The sequence below is a fragment of the Canis lupus genome, chromosome 24 (genome assembly GCF_048164855.1).
Source record: "Canis lupus baileyi chromosome 24, mCanLup2.hap1, whole genome shotgun sequence".
Classification (NCBI taxonomy): domain Eukaryota; kingdom Metazoa; phylum Chordata; class Mammalia; order Carnivora; family Canidae; genus Canis; species Canis lupus.
The window spans coordinates 36109281-36125410 of record NC_132861.1 but is presented as its reverse complement, the minus strand read 5'-3'; the positions used below and the strand labels follow the sequence as shown (position 1 = coordinate 36125410).

General features: G+C 40.9%; 1 protein-coding gene and 1 long non-coding RNA gene across 6 annotated transcripts in view; one reads left to right on the top strand and one right to left on the bottom strand.

Moving 5' to 3' along the window:
* The window catches only part of PEBP4 (phosphatidylethanolamine binding protein 4), a 246798-nt gene that overhangs the window by 212936 nt on the left and 17732 nt on the right, over window positions 1-16130 (bottom strand). The gene's annotated exons all lie outside the window — the stretch shown is intronic.
* LOC140616020 (uncharacterized) overlaps window positions 1-16130 on the top strand; it is a 34201-nt gene that overhangs the window by 1800 nt on the left and 16271 nt on the right. The window contains exon 2 of the long non-coding RNA XR_012016529.1: window positions 10102-10590. This is a non-coding gene — a long non-coding RNA (uncharacterized lncRNA). The remainder of the gene's footprint in view (window positions 1-10101; window positions 10591-16130) is intronic.

The following is a 16130-nucleotide window of genomic DNA, read 5'->3' as shown; positions in this document are numbered from 1 at the left end:
TTCCCTCATCCCTCTGCCTCCTAATTGACCTTGGCACTTTCCCAGGTGGCATGATATGCCCCTTTTCTCTTGGAAATGGTAAGTAATACATTCTTTCAATGGCATTGACCTTTCTGTGTCATCACTTGGTCACCTATAAAGTAAAACCTCATGGTGCAATCAAGACAGAGGCTATCTCACAGGAGTGACAACCAGGAAAGGCTTCAAGAGAATAACAGAAGAGTATCCCACAAGCAAAGGCACTGAGGCATAGAAGGGCCCAGTCGACAGTGAACTAGAGCAGGATGGAATCACTGAGCACAAGTGACCAAATAGGGTGGGGGTGAGGATATGCTGGGAAACCAGGGAAAATTTCAGGGGAAACCAGGGCATGCTGGGAAGTTTATACTTGCTTAAATAACAGGTGATTTGTGCACGTATCTGCTCTCCAGCAGGCCCCACTAACCCATTTCTCAGTTTGGGCTTCTGTGAGATTAACAAAGTCATGGTAGAGATCTGTCACACTGGCACCAACATTCCTGGCCCAAAGAGACTATGGAAGGAGAGAATGGATTGTAGAGCCAGATAGAGAGGGCTCCTCTTCCTGAGGTAGAGCATGGGCTTTGAGCCTGAATTGTGAATTTACCACCTTGGTCAAGCTTAATCTCTCAGCCCGTTTCATTAGAGTGGACGCACTAATACGTGTGTCATGGTTGTCTTGCAGATGAGGAGGGAAGGCAGAGCACAGTTCTTGACTCTTAGTATATTTGTGTGCATCGTTTCCTCCTTCAACCCGAAAACATTCTAAATCTGATAAGAACCAAAAGAAACACATTCCATCAGAACTGCAAGATAGCAGCTCATGAGATGCCAATCAGTAACAGTTCAGTAAGAGTGTCTCTTCCAAACAGTCTCCATAAGCCAGTCCTTAAAGGTCTACAGAGGGGCCATGAGATCTGTTGGCTTAGCCAGTGTCAGCCTCCATCATCTTGCTATTCTAAATTGAAGCTTTGGAGCTTTCTGGGTTCCATGTCGCAGGAAAACCTTAAGAGGAAGCTGCAGGGCAAACAGACGTTGTAAAATGCCACATGAGTTCAGATGGCCCTGCTGTCTCCTGCACCTCTCTGCAGAAAGGAAGGACTGAAGATCGATGGTCTTTTCCACCTCTGCTCTCTGCCTCTAGGTGCCCTGTACCCTTGGATGCCTTGGGCCACTGCGCCTATTCAGATGACGTTGACTAAGCGCTGACCATGCATCAAGCAGTGTATGAGCATGTAACCAGAACTATCTCATTTAATCCTCCCCATGGCCCTATGATGTGGGCACTACTATGCCCACTTTACAGCTGAAGCTTGGTATCACATAGTAAGTGGAAAAGCCAGATCCCAACCCAAATCCATCTGAATCCAAATCCTGTGTTCTTATTATCCTCACTAGGATCTCCTGGGCCATTTACATCTCTCAATCTCAGTCCAAAGGCCTGTTGATGCAAACACCCTGTGCTACAATAAGCTCTATCTCTGATTCTCGGTTCACACAAACTGTAGCAGCCACAGGACATTTTGAGTCTTCCTTCTTCAACACTTTTCTCCATATGTCATCCCATTCACTAAGCCCTTCAGTTGTTAGACCTTCACTGGGTCCTTTCTGTGTCAGGTACCACATATCTCTGAGGATACATCATCCTTGCCGCTCTATTAGTGTGCAATTAGAGGAGATAAAGTGGTATACATTGGGTTTGGAGGCAACTTTAGTTGGTCCTTTGTGGGAAAGGTGACTGGAATAGCTGCCAGTTCAATGTCAACATTCACTGGTCCCAGCCATGTTCAAAAAGTGTTCAAGATTTGGGGGTTTCCTCTAGGATAGATACAACACAATGTTTACCTCCACAGTTTAATGAGAAAGATAGGTATTTACTTAATCAACAGTGAAACCAGGCAGTGATAAGAGCTATAAGAAAATAATCCAGGGGATCCCTGGGTGGCTCAGCAGTTTAGTGCCTGCCTTTGGCCCAGGGCGTGCTTCTAGAGTCCCGGGATCAAGTCCCGCATGAGGGACCCTGCATGGAGCCTGCTTCTCCCTCTGTCTGTGTCTCTGCCTCTCTCTCTCTCTCTCTCTCTCTCATGAATAAATAAAATCTTAAAAAAAAAAAAAAAAGAAAAGAAAAGAATCCAAATAGTAGGGACACTGGAAGGAAATAAGGTCAGAATTAAGGCAGACCTCACAGTGGAGAGTGCAATGAGTCTCAAGGGCTGCTTCCTCAGCTCATCATTTTTTTTCCTTGAGGGGGACTGGAGTTCATGCATCATGTCCTTCCAGCCTGCCTGAGCCCCAAGCTCTGACACCTGATTGTTTCCCTGTAGAGTCTCGTTAGATCAGCCTCCCTACGTGCCTTACACCTGCCCCTGGCTCAGTGTTCATGGCTGGGGCCCTCAAAGCATCTCTCCAGTAAGCCCTTGCACCAATCAATCACTTCTGAGCATCAGATTGGTTGGAAGGTTGAATGCTATAGTACTGCCCCGTGGAGAAGTGAAGGCAGCCAAGTCATTAAGCCCAAAATTTCTGATAGCAAGTGAGTACAGAGAGCTGCCAGAGGCCTGGTCTGCATGTCAGTGTTCACAGACATCAGCCAAGGAATAAAGAGCGGGCCTGGAACAAGGCCAGGCTCTAGGTTTTCACTGGGCAAGTCATTTGAGACCTCAAAGATAAAATCCCGGTAGCCTTCCTGGGCCTTACCTTCCTCTTCTCCTGGGTCTTGTCCGGGATGCTTATCTGAGGAAGAGGCTTTGTAAAGAAAGTACATGCTAAGATTAAGGTGGATCTTTTAGGAACTCAGGTGGACAGCTTTATTTTATATGTGGCACTTATGGGTGTAATTATTTCCCAAAGCAATCCCAAATGGATTCAGGTAGAAGGGTTAGGGGAAGCCTTATCATCTGTGGCTCTGGAGGGGAGATGGGTCAAGCCACCCAGACACAGGTTTCTAGCCTATGGCTCCCAAAGATGGGATGACCGGGCCCCTACTGGGCCACCTGGAAAACCATAGGGACCCCATCAGCAAAATGCTTAGTCCCCTTGATGTCCTGACAGGGCCTTCTCAGGACAAGGATGGATTTGGATCAGCGGTTTTTAACCTGTGCTCTTTGGAGGTCCTCAGGGACTTTCAGGGGAGGGGGGCAGGGGTGGTGGGGTAGGGGTGGCAGGGAGCTCCAACCAGGAACATTGATTTTCTACATTAGGACTCTGCTTAGGATACATAAAAATCACAGGAACATATGAGCATGTCTCTATCTATCTATCTATCTATCTATCTATCTATCTATCTATCATCTTTTAACTGATTCTGCTAGTAAATATTCAATATCTCACAGGTTAATTGATTAACTTACTTCGGCTGAGCCTTCACTGTCTGTTCTTCTACCTTCTCTACACGTTACCCCTTTTTATCCTCACAGGTATTTCATGAGGTATGGAGTGATAGCCCCATTTTTCAGAGAAGGAAACTGAGGCACAGAGAATATCAGACCCTTGCCCAAGGTACACAGCTAGTAAATGGTGAGTGGGATTTGAAATCAGCCATGTTGATGTTAAACCTCTGCTCTTACCCTCCACATTTTCCTGATCCATCCTCTCCAACTCTGAGGACTAGGTTTGGTGTTGCTGTATGTCTGTCAGAACCCTTGACAGCATTGTGAATATGGCTGACTTCCCTCTGCCAAGCCTTGTGTGCCACTTTCAATGTTCCCTCCGGGCCTCCAGGGACCTCCCCAGTCCACCCTGTGGGAGAGTAGTCTGATGGGAGGAAATGGACCTTCTTGAAAGGCCGCTTGTGGTCCACCCCATTTGCACATACAGCCTGGGTATTTTTTGATAGGTGTGAGAAGGAAAGTCTCCCCAAATTAGGAGTTTTAGGGGGGATATCCTGGTTGGCCAACGAAGGAGCATTGCTCACATGGGGGCCCAATTCTGACTACCCCTTCTAGGAAGAGAGCACCACTGTGGGGGGCTTCTTTCCAGATCTTAATCATGCTTGAGAAATAACACTCCCTTACAATCAGGCTCTCCCTACTGCCTGCCTCTGGGACTCCTATGGCTTACTCTCCATGCTGTTCTAGCTCTCCAATCTACCCTGCTTTGGGAATTCCAACTTACTTTGCCTTGCTTCCAAATCTGACCTTTCTTCAATGCCCACCTCATTCTCATTTCCTTCTTCAAGTTTTCCATAAGTGATCCTTTGGACCTACAACACTTGCCCTAACATGCCATTATTTGACTTTCTAGCTATACAAGTCTTTTCTTCTCAGTTAGGTTACAAATTTCTTGATAGCAGCTGCTATGTCTTTGTATTGGCAGAGGTCCTTGGGAGAACCTCCTTTTGAGTGGCTTGGGGTCCCCAGGTAAATGCCACTTGGTAATGATAGTCTTCTTTTGGTTACCGGGTTGCCTACTCAATAAATAGAGCCTATAGTCCTTGGATTATAAACAGATGACACTATGCCCTCCTCCAATGGCCCTTGAAGGAGGTTCTTCTCTGGAGGACAACCAGTCAGCAACATTCACCAGAGCCCTCACGATGACTGCCTCAAGAGTGAGAGCATAGGGTGGCTTTTGGGTCAAGACAGAGACGGCATCACATCTATGTTTTGACCTGTTCATTTCTAATGAAAATACCATATTTTTCACATCATATCATTTCACAGTATTTTATCATATCATATATCTCATGGAGATCCCATGGAAGGCCCATAGGGTTAGTTCCATCTCTGGAGTTAGGTGATTAGTTTCAACTAAATCAAAGAGACTTTTATTTCTTTATTTATTGCATTTTAGCACTGAGTGCTACACTTTGTAAACATTTGTTGAAGAATCAACGGAGATGTGGGAGCTTCTGGAGAGCTCATGTCTCTTGCTTTGCTGAGTCAGGGGCCTTTATTCCAGATGCTCAGTGTTGATTATACCATCATTATAGTATTGGAAAGTTTCCTTGCACTACTGAGGATACATATCCAATTATGTGTTCTGTTTGGTTTTCCCCTGGCCAGCCAGAGCACTGTCACGTGCCCTAGTGTACCTCTGTACTCAGGGCTATGTTCCTGGAAAAAAGGTCTAAACACTTGTGAATTGGAGCCCACTGTAACTGTTCATGCTCGTGTGGGAGGAGCTTATGTAAGTGGATAATTGCTACCCAGTAATCACTTTCCTTTAGGTTTGCTTAAAGCTGTAAGTCCTTGGTATGTGACTGCTAAGGGATAAATTTCAAATAAGGTAAAATAATCACTCTCATCAGATGTAAAGTAAGCACATTTTAAAATTTTTATTGAACTCTTCATTAATGAGGGAACTGGTAAGACCTTATGACCAGTTCAAAGGGCAATCCAAAGAATTGATCAGATATAGATCAGGAATATTGACATGAACATACAAATGGCAGCGAAACTTGCTCCTTCCACAGAGGGAGAAGGTAGTCAGTTGAACCTTCACCACACCGACCTTATTCACTTGTCTGTAGACAAGAATTATTCTGCATTGTTTGTAGTTATCTACAATTTATGGAGTTGTAAAATAGTTCAGGTCAGTGAAAGAGGCAGAATAGTGGAAAACCTGGAAGAGTATGCTCTAAGCAAGTTTCCATCGCAGCCACTCAGTAATCTCATTTGTTTACACAAAGTTCTTTACAAGACAGAAGTGACATTTGATGTCAATGAAGAAAGGACAGGCTATCTAATAAATGATGCCAGGGGCATTGAATTTCTATGTGTAAAAATAAAATGAGATATGACACCCTACTTTACAGGGAACAAATTTCAGGAGAATTAAAAAATGAAATAAATGAGATATTAAAGTAGAGATTTTTAAACCTTTGGAAGAAAATATAAGAGAGTAACTTCATGACCTTAAGGTAGGGAAGGAAGTATAACAGAAGAGACACAAAGTATATGAAAAAAGTGATAGATTGACTACGTTTTAAACAAAAAATCTTTTTTTCATCAAAAGACCCCAGATACATAAAATCTTGCATTCCAATAGCCAATAAAGGCTCAGCATGCAAAATTCATAAAGAGTTCCTACAAATCAAATCAGAAAAAGACCAAAAAGCCAGTAAAAGCAGGGAGGGGGGGGTGCGGATACCTATCACAGGAAGAAACTGGGAGTACAAATTTCTCGAGACTTGCACTTCGGTTACCCTTCCAATGCCCTTCAGATGATCACAAGCACCTCAAACCATTTAAAGGAGCTCAGAGAGAGAGAGAGCACAACCTGGAGATTTACTGCAAACCAGCTGTATGCTCATCTAGCTCCTTGCCCTGATTCCTCAGGACGCTGGACTGGCTAGAGATGTTAACAATCGCAGTTACTCTAAAGATTCTCACAGTGGAGGCCAATTCTGTTTCCATTATGGAAGCCAGGATCTCGTTCATTCATACTCAACAAACCTTTGAGTACCTACTTTGTGTCAGGAACTGAAAATATGGGAGAATGCTGCCTCCTGGAGCTTTGTCCTCCAGGGCTAATGGAGGAGTCAAACCCTAATCACCAATGACTGTGCCCTCCCAGATGGAGACAAACACCAAGGAAAAGCTCTGGGATCCTGCTGTTCAACCTACTCCTGTGAATCTGTAGATTTTTGTTTGTTTGTTTCTAGTTAATTTTATACTTACAGAGAAGTCACAAAAATAGCACAGAGAATATCCTGTACTTCAGCTTCACCTAATGTAGACTAATGCCTAGCCTGGCCAAAGAACAATTATCAAAACTAGGAAATCAGCCTTCATACTGTACTATTAATTAAACTATAGAGTTTATGTGGATCTCATGAATTTTCTTTTTCTCTTCTTGGATCCAATCCAGAATCCCACACTGTATTTAGTTGTCATGTCTCCTTAGTTAGCACCAGTCTGTTAGAGTTCTTTGGTGCTGCTATAGACTGAATATTTGTCCCTTCCCAAAATTCATGTGTTGAAGCCTAATCTACAATGTATTTGGAGCTGGGGCTTTGGGGAGATGTTTAGGTCATGGCGGTGGAACCCTCACAAATGAAATTAGTGTTCCTATGAGAGGCCCTGGAGAGCTTTGCCACCCCTTCCACCATGTGAACACACAGAGAGATAGGGTCCATTATGAACCAGAAAGTGGCTCTCACCAGACACCTAATCTGCTGGTAACTTGATTTCAGACTTCCTAGCCTCCAGGACTGTGAGAAACCCATGTCTGTTGTTTATAAGCCACCCAGTCGTATCATTCCATTATAGCAGACACTCACTCTTTGACATTTTTGAAACAGATTCATCAGATATTTGGAGAATGCTTTCTCATGATTTGATCAAGGTCACACATTATCAGGAAGGAGACCGCAGAGGTGGCCTGCTCTTCTCAGGGCATCAGATCAGAGGGTACATGATGCTGATCTATTACTACTGGTGATAATGACCTTGGTCACTTGGTTAAGGTGGTATCCTCCAGGATTCTCCACCGTAGACTCACTATTTTCCTCTTTGTAATTACAAAGTGTTTGGGAGGAAATACTTTGAGATTTTGCAAATACACTGCTCATGCTTAAGTTTCACTGTGGTTGTTTTTTAAACTTATCCTTGCATTGGGCTTCATGAGACTGATTACCCCTGACAGTCAGCACCAGCCCTGCTGGGCTCCTCAGCTGAGAAAGTACACTCAATGCTCTTTCCTTTTGTCCACTGCCCATACGCACAAACAAGCCATGCTGTTCCCACCTGGGGCATTGTGTGGGGGTTTGCTACTCACCAAAGACATGAAGGCCTAGAAAAAAAGGCAGCTGGAAATATAATATACGAACTGTGATAAGGACTTGGAGAGAACTTTAAATATGAAGACAGGCTGGAGGCATCTGGCTGGCTCAGTTGCTGGAGCATATGACTCTTGATCTCAGGCTTATGAGTTTGAGCCCCACATTAGGTGTACAGATTACTTTTTAAAATGCATTAAAATAGAAAAATAAATAAATAAATAAATAAATAAATAAATAAATAAGCCTAGTAGAGTACTGTATTTTAAAAAAATGAGGGTACCTCGGTGGCTTAGTCAGTTAAGCATCTGACTTTTGATTTTGGCTCAGGTCATGATCTCAGGGTCACGGGATCAAGACCCAAGTCAGGTTCTATGTTCAGCAAGGTGTCTGAGATTCTCTCTCTCCCCATGTCCTTTTGCCCCTCCCCCTGTTTGAGCTCACTCTCACTGTCTCTTTTTCTCTCTCAAATAAATAAATAAATCTTTTGAAAAAAATGAAGACAGGAAGAAGAAATTAACTTTCTTTCACAACCCGGACAGGTGCAGGCTGGGAGGAAGAAAGCATGATAGGGTAAACATGAACTAATTTGTTTCCTTAAAAATCTGGGGAACTGAGGCACAATGTGGGGTAAGGGCAGCTTGAAGCACAAGAAGTTCATTTTAAGAATGAAAGCAAGGAAGCTTGACTCTATACCATGGAATCTTTTTTTTTTATAAATTTATTTTTTATTGGTGTTCAATTTGCCAACATATAGAATAACACCCAGTGCTCATCCCATCAAGTGCCCCCTCAGTGCCCATCACCCAGTCACCCCCCCCACCTCCCTTTCTACCACCCCTAGTTCATTTCCCAGAGTTAGGAGTCTCTCATGTTCTGTCTCCCTTTCTGATATTATACCATGGAATCTTACACAAGAGGCTACAAGTTTGAAATGCGTAAGTGCTGAGGCTAAGGATGCATTTCTGGGTAAGCCCCAGAGCAAAGGGAAGCAAGCATCACACACACCTCATAGTCACATTGTCCACCAGCTAGAGGGACATGGTAACCTGTGTGTGTGGCTTGAATGGATGGTCCAAGCCAAGCCTGCAGTCCTCAGATTTCCATATGAAGATGATTAGGATCCTGCCAGTCTTCCAGGCTTAGGAACTCACTGTTCACTCTCTTTGAACTACTTGGGGTGGAGGGGTGGAGGTGGGAGAGAGGGTATCCAGACCACTAACACATGCTTCCGTTTTCTCCTGTTTGCATCCTGCCTTAACAAATTCTCCCTCCACCTCCCACTCTAGGCAGAGCTTCATCCAATTGTATCCTGGGACCGTACATCATCTTTCTAGAGCAGAATTAAATCAAGGATCTCCTGCTAAGAAAATAATTTGATCTCAGGATCAGATTAGTCCAGAATTCTGGTTATTAGATACTGACTGCCCTTGACTCTTCAGGTCTTAAGTACTTGCCTGCAGTGGCCACCAAGCGTGGGTGACACATCCCAACTCTGTTCTGACCCATGTAACCTCACACCTGGAAGATGATGTCAGGTCTTGGTCCTCTGCCTTTTGGCCTGTTTGTGGCTATGGAGACCATGGACTCAATGATTTTATTTTTGTCTTTCCTCATGGGGTTTTGTGAGATGTCATTGAGATGATTCTTACAAACTTCTAAAAGCTGGCATGTAGGAGAATGGGGGACATGGTAGGGATTCCCTAAGTTGCACATGTGCCTTTGGAAGTCGCCTTTGAGAGTTCAACCTTAAGTCTGCTTCTTCAGTCTCTCCAGTGATTCTGTAAGTTATTTTCCACATTGACACAGTTTTCTTTTTGGTTACTCCTGTGAGAAGGACTGTATTTCTGCAACTGAATGGTGACAGATGCAGGTCAAAGAGAGAAAGGACCAAAAATGGAAGGAAAAGTAGGTCTCCACACTGGGCTTGGAGTCTGCTTAAGATTCTCTCTCTCCCTCTCCCTCTGCCCCCTACCCACCCCACATGCACATTCTCTTTTTTTTCTCCCTCCCTCTCTAAAAAATAAAATGTAAGGAAAGGGACATAATCATAGATATTAAGGTATTTTTATCATGAGACCATGTATAACACTATGCTAATCAATTGAAAACACTGATAAAACTGATAGCTTTTCAGAATACATAAAGGTATTCAAATTTACAAAAGATAAAAAAAAAACACAAAGAAACAAATAATAATGGAAAACTGAAAATGTTATTAAAGAATTACCTTCTGGACACACACTAGACCCAGCTGATTTTATGAGAAAATGATTTCTAAAACAGCAAGATATTTTATTTAACATCAATTGAGGAAATTTTTTTTTTATTGAAAGTAACTCCTGTTTCTCCTACTTTCGCAGAGCTCATCATCCATCCTTATTCAAAGGCATTCACTGCTTTATGGATAAGGCAAGGAGGATGGAACAAGAAAGTGGTTGCTCAGCTTTGAGTTTCAAGGCACGTATTGCCTTATTGGAGAGACAGAGCCTGAATGCCAAAAATACTTGATTTTCAAGAGCCAGATTTTTTAGAAAGAAGTTATTTTTATTTTGTTTTTTATTTTAAAAAACTTGACTTTACAAGTCAATGGCTATAGATGAAATCACCGAGGGCACAGCGTTTAGGATCACAAGAGGACAGATTTCTTACTGGAGATTTGTAGGTGGTTTCACAGACACCAAATAAAGAGTCTCTGAAGAGTGCTCAGCATCGTGGCTTTCTCCTGGTTGAAACTGTGGGGGGCAGAGTAAGAGAAATCCTGAATAGTTTGAAAGGAGTACAAGAGCAAAGAGGTCCACAGGCTGGCTTTCCATGGCCCAACAAGCTTTGGAGGACACAGAATAAACATGGTAAGATCAAAATTGTTGAGAGAGTCATCTGGCTGATTGGCAGGTGGGGATTTGTGCCCTAGACCCTGGACAGTTGAGGGAAAGCAGACAAGCCCTAGGGACCCATGGAAGCAGTGAATGAGCAGGTAAAAAAGACTGAAGAGTTGTGTCAGGACAAGGGAGATGCAGCGTTGGTGGGCTCACTGCCAAGAGATGCTAGACCTGAGCTGAGTACCTATGGCAGCAGGAACCAAAGACAGAAGAAGGTGGCGCCAGCACCAAATATCTCATGCTAGAAAGATAAGTAAGCCTCCTAGAATTCAGATCACAATGGGGAAGGGAAATGATGGGGGTGGGGATTAGATTTCAATTTATACTCTAAATTGACATGTTTCCATACAAAAGTGGCTAAAAATGGGGCATCTGGGTGGTTGGTTAAGCATCCAACTCTTGGTTTCCACTCTAGTTGTGATCTCAGGGTGCTGAGATCAAGCACTGAGTCAGACCCTGTGCTCAGTGCAGAGTCTGCTTGAGATTCTCTCTCCCGACTCCTAACTCTGGGAAACAAACAAGGGATAGTGGAAGCGGAGGTGGGCAGGGGGATGGGGTGACTGGGTGACGGGCACTGAGGGGGACACTTAACGGGATGAGCACTGGGTATTATACTCTATGTTGGCAAATTGAACTTCAATAAAAAATATTAAAGAGAGAGAGAGAGAGATTCTCTCTCCCTTTCCCGCTGCCTCCCCCTATGCTCCTCCCACTTGTGCTCTCTCTCTCTCTCTCAAATAAATTAATAAATCTTTTTTAAAAACCAAAAACAAAGTAGTTAAAATTTATGAGTAAGTTTTCTCTCATCAGCAGAAATGGAGTGTCTTCAACTAAGTATCTATATTGAGAAATGACAGTTATATATCTGTATCTTGGAACCTGTGTGAAATTTGTAACTGCTATAAAAATGTAATGACTACAGCTATTTCCCTAGTCAAAAAAGTGTTCACCATTAGAGAAATATATAGGAAGTCTCCCAATACATTTTATAAAACTAGCATAAGTGTGACAGTAAAATCCAACAAAGTCCAAAAGAGAGTAATTACCAATCTTTCTTGTGAATAGAAAAACAAAAATGCCAAACATACTAGCAAGTTAAATCCAGTACTACAAAGACTAGTTGACCATAACCAGGTTGGCTTCATCCTGGAAATGCAGAATGATTGAATATTAATACATCTATTAATGGAATGATCCCTTTAAAAATTATCATCTCAATTCCAAAAAAAAATTTGAAAATTTCCACTGTCCATTCTTAATATTGAAAACATATCTTAATGGAATGATACCCCTTGTTCATGAATTGGAAGACTTAATATTGCTAAGATGACTTCTTAGAAATTAAAAAACTTTTGTGCAGTGTGGCTCAGTGGTTGAGCGTCCGTCTGCCTTTGGCTCAGGGCGTGATCCTGAGTCCGGGGATCGGGTCCCGCATTAGGCTCCCTGTGAGGAGCCTGCTTCTCTCTCTGCCTGTGTCTCTGCCTCTCTCTCTCTCTCTCATGAATAAATAAATAAATCTTAAAAAAATAAATAAAAACTTTTGTGCATCCAAGGAACTATCAACAGAATAAAAAACACTCATAAAATGGGATAAACTCTTTGCAAATCACATATCTGATAAGGGATTAGTATCCAGAACTCATAAGACTCAACAACAAAAACCAAACAGCCCAATGAAAAAATGGGCAAAGGATTTGAATAGACATTTCTGTAGATATATAAATGTAAAGATGCTCAACATCACTATTTCGTTAGAGACATTCAGATCAAAACCACGGTGAGATACTATCTCACATCCGTTAGGAGGATTCTTCCAAAAAAGCAGGAAGTAACAAGGTGGTGAGGATGTGGAGGGATTGGAACCCCTGTGCACTGCTGGTTGGAGTGTAAAATAGTGTAGCCACTATGGGAGACAGAGTGGAGAGTCTTCAAAAAATTAAAAATAAAACTATCATACGAGCCAACAATTCCACTTCTGGATATGTATCTGTCTGAGGAGGGTATCAAGAAGACATGACCGGGTGTGGGATGGGTTACATAGGGGATGAGGATTAAGGAGTGTACTTGTCATGATGAGCAACAGGTAATGTATGGAATTATTGAATCACTATACTGTACACCTGAAACTAATATAATACTGTATGTTTTTAAAAAGAGAGAGAGAGGGATGCCTGGGTGGCTCAGGGGTTGAGTGTCTGCCTTTGGCTCAGGTTGTGATCCTGGAGTCCTGGGATCAAGTCCTGTATCAGGCTCCCTGCAGGGGAGTCTCTGCTTGTGTCTCTGCCTCTGTATGTGTGTGTCTCATGAATAAATAAATGAAATCTTTTTTAAAATATAAAAATAAAAAGAGAGAGAGAGAGAGAGAGAGAGAGAAGACGTGATTGCCAATTGATCTGTAAGCTGGATCCAAGCTCTCATCCTCCTCTCCTGTCCTTGGAATATGTGTTCCACTTGCCTTCTCTGCTGCCAGAAACTGCCCCAAGGATACAACCTCAAGATAGAAATGTGTTGAGACTATCTGGACTGGGTACATGACTAAACCCAGTTAAATCCTCTATATAAACATTTAAAATTCTAGCAGGCAGGTGTAGAGATCTGTTCATTTTGCAACTGCCCAAGACAAGCCTCATACCTAAGTTCCTTTGCTTATCAAACCTGCCACCTACCAAACTAGAGTGCTCTGCCTCTTTCTTCAGACTCCCTTTGCCCTCCCTGTACTAGAGCTAGTTTCATATTATACCCAGAAAGCTCCTGAGGATGTTGCAAACCAACAATACTCAAAAGAGTTGAAAGCAGGACCTTGAAGAGATGTTTGCACACCCATGTTCAACAGTAGCATTATTCACAACAGTCCCAAAGTAGAAGCAACCCAAGTGCCCATCAACAGAGGAATGAATGGACAAAATATGATACATATGATATATTATATATCTATGGTGGAATATTATTCAGCCTTTAAAAAAGAAAGAAATTCTGACACATGCTATAAAATGAATGAACTGTGAAGACATTATGTTAAGAGAAAGAAGCCAGTCACCAAAGGATAAATACTTTATGATTCCACTCATATGAGGCACTTAGAATAAGTACTCAAATTCATTGAGACAGAAAGTAGAACAGTGGTTGCCAGGGGCTGAGGCAATGGAAGGACAATTAGTGCTTAATGGGTATGGAGTTGTGTTTTACAAGAAGAAAAATGTTCTGAAGTGGGTGATGGTGAATGTACTTAATGCCACAGGGCTATCTATTTCAAAGTGATTTAAGTGGTAAACTTTATGATATGTGTATTTTACCATAATTTAAATACATATTTTTAAAAAATTACAAACCAGTAATATCTATATAAACGGCAACTATATCTAGGTCAATCTTCAATCGGAAGTTCTTTCTAAACACAGTAAAATAACCAACATCATATAAATATAAACAATTATAAGAGAATATTGTAAAAAAATTATATGCCAACAAACTGGGCAATCTGGAAGAAATGGACAAATTCCTAGAAACATACAAACTATCAAAGCTGAGACAGGAAGAAATAGAAAATGTGAACAGACCTATAAGCAGTAAAGACTTACCAAACTCAACAGCCAAAAAACAAATACTACAGTTAAGAAATGGGCAGAAGGCATGAATAGACATTTTTCCAAAGAAGACATCCAGATGGCTAACAGACACATGAAAAGATGCTCAACATCACTCATCATCAGGGAAATACAAATAAAAACCATGATGAGATACCAGCTAGTACCTGTCAGAATGGCTAAAACTAACAACACAAGAAACAACAGGCATTGGCAAGGGTAAGGAGAAAGGGGAACCCTTGTGCACTATTGGTGGGAATGCAAGCTGGTGCAGGCACTGTGGAAAATAGTGTGGAGTTTCCTCAAAAAAGTTATAAATAGAACTACCCTATGATCCAGTAATTGCACTACTAGGTATTTACCCAAAGGATACAAAAATACAGATTCGAAAGGGTACATACACCCAGATATTTACAGCAGCATTATTAACAATAGCCAAACTATGTGGAGCACCCAAATGTCCATCAACTGAAGAATGGATAAAGAAGTGGTATACATAAAAATATATACATTATATATTTTATATGTTTATTTATATATTATATTAAATATTAATTTAAATAATATAAAATATATTTATAATATATATGATGGTATATTACTCAGCCATCAAAAAGAATGAAATCTTGCCAATTACAATGATGTGGTTGGAACTAAGTGTGTATTATATGGTATGTAATATGTCAAAGTGTATTATGCTAAGCTAAATAAGTCAGAGAAAGACATGTACCATATGATTTCACTCATGTGGAATTTTAGAGACAAAACAGGTGAACAAATAGGGTGGAGAGGAAAAGCGCAAAACAAACCATAAGAGGCTCTTAATGATAGAGAACAAACTAAGGGTTGATGGAGGAAGGTGGATGGGGGAAGGGCTGGATGGGTGATGGGTATCAAGGAGCGCTCTTGTTGTGATGAGCACTGAGTATTGTATGTAAGTGATGAATCACTAATTCTATCCCTGAAACCAATATTGTACTGTATGTTAATTAACTAGAATTTAAATAAGATCTACATTAAATCAACACATATTTGAAGAAAATTATAAAAATTTAATATGAAAGAAGTTTAGATTTTTTAAAGTAAATTGAATCAACTGAGAGATAGCTATATATCTCATTGAAATAGTTTAATATTTTAAAAATATTGATAATCTTTAAATGAATTTATAGGTATAAAGTAATTCCAATAAAATTTTGTGTTTTTAGTGCAAGTTTAGAAAATAAGTTAAATTTCTTTTGGGAAAAAAAATTTCTTTTGGAAAAAATCAGTATAGCAGAATTGTCAAAAATTATTTGAAAAAGAAAGTTAAGGGAGTATGAAGGGGAGAAGATCATGTCTTATTTATTTTTTTCCTGTAAAGCTATAACAATTAAAACATTATGGTTCTGTCACAAGAATAAATAGCTCCATGAGACAGCACTGAAAGTCTAGGAGCAAACCTAAGTAGGAGTGGTTATTTAATATATAATAAAAATGAGATTTAAATTAGGGAAGTACAGAAGCTAGGACAATCGACTATTCAGAAAAACATTAATTTCAGTTGAAATAGTTCAACATGAAATACAAAACTATAAAAATGTGAGAAAAATAATACAAAACATTTATATAATATTGGGGAGGGAAGTCTTTCTAAGATTAGAAGCAAAGAAAAAAAAAAAAACAAAAGCAAGAAGTGGATATCTCTAAAGAGAGAAAATTGAAATTTTTGTATGCCCGTACACAAGCATTAAATTATGAGATGCCAATAAACAAGATGGAAGTCAAGCAACAAACTGGGAAATAATATTTATAACAAATGACAAAAGATTAATATTCTTAATACATAAAGAGCCATTATAAACCAATAGGAAGAATGTATCATTGCCCTGAAAAATAAGTAAAGCTCACAAACAATTCAAAAAGGATGAACACATGACTGAAACC